Source organism: Zingiber officinale, chromosome 7B (assembly GCF_018446385.1).
Source record: "Zingiber officinale cultivar Zhangliang chromosome 7B, Zo_v1.1, whole genome shotgun sequence".
Classification (NCBI taxonomy): domain Eukaryota; kingdom Viridiplantae; phylum Streptophyta; class Magnoliopsida; order Zingiberales; family Zingiberaceae; genus Zingiber; species Zingiber officinale.
Window position 1 is genome coordinate 79,717,936 of NC_055999.1, and position 1,477 is coordinate 79,719,412.

A 1,477-nucleotide genomic window follows, 5' to 3' on the forward strand; every position below is an offset into this window, starting at 1 on the left:
CATCGTAGTGGCGGTTAGTAACCCGCATGTGAAAGAACTCCTCAAAGAATTCCTTCTCAAAGTCCCCCATGACATCCGATTCACCGGGCGTTTCGATTCTTTCCCACCACATGCGTGCCTCTCCAGAAGGAGGCACACTTCACCTTCGCGTGTTCCGGCCAGCTCCATCGTTCTCCAGTGTTTTGAACCATGCTTGTGCATCCCATGGTTCACTAGTGCCCGAGAAGTTCTCCGGCTTGACTCACCGCCACCGGATCGATAGGCTTCCTTCCTTGGCTCACCGCCGCCGGCACCGTGTTGGTGCCAGAGGTGGTGGAACCTCTAAGACTACCGGAGTCGTCAGATTCGGTGACGGTGGGGGTATTCTGCTGGTTAGCCTTTAAGGTGGCTATCTCCTGCTTCTGTTCAGCTAACTACTGCTGTATCTGAGCCACTAATGCGGTAAGGTACCTGCCTCTTGCTGGGGCTCAGTGGCTAGTGCCCTTTTAGCTGGGCGTCCTCGTGCCATTTCTAATGACATAGAGAACATATGTATAACTAATACTATCACAGTTATATAATTTCTGATATCATGTTTAAACTACCATGTACTAGCAAGCAACAAGCATATAACATGAACTGTAACTATAAGCAAGAAGCATATAACATGAACTGTAACTATAAACAAGAACAATAAAGAGAGTAGAGGTATTCTTACTTGGAAGCTGCAGGTACAATGCTGATGTGTGTGTAGGAAGTATGGAACACTGCTCTGATACCACTCTGTAACGACCCGCCTTCTGGGTACTAGGCTGTAAGGCGAATCGCTACAATACTGCTAAGCTATACTGTGCGGAAAGCTGGGCTAATTAAAATTTTACTCTACTATAACTAAGACAGCTGATAAGAAAGGTCTAAAGACCTCCTTTGCTGGTGTACATGTGCTAAAGAGGGGAAACTGAACATCCCAACTGAGCTAGGGACTCATAATTTACTTCCCAGCTAGCTGCTGATCGATCCACGGATCGATCAGACCTGCTACGATTCTGTCCCCAGCTGGATCGGTCGGCAGACCGATCCAGGAACCTGGAAATTCTCCGAAAGCTACTGTATTGCGCTGGATCGGTCGGCAGACCGATCCAGGAACCTGGGAATTCTCCGGAAGCTACTGTATTGCGCTGGATCGGTCGGCTGACCGATCCAGGTATGTCTGGATCGGTCGGCAGACCGATCCAGTGGCACGATCAGGCTCTGATCGGTCTGGAGACCGATCAGAGTCTGATTTCGCCCGGAAAATCAGACTTCAGCACTTTGGCGTGCCAGAACCCCACATAACCTCTAACTAATGCATCAGGAACTATTCTAACAACATGCAATAACATTCTAACATGATTACTGACATTCTAAAACATTCTTTCATAGTTCAATGCATGTTCCAAAACTAAAGGTGCATAAAGATGAAAGTATTAAACCATAAACTGTAAAATGCTAAGGTAAA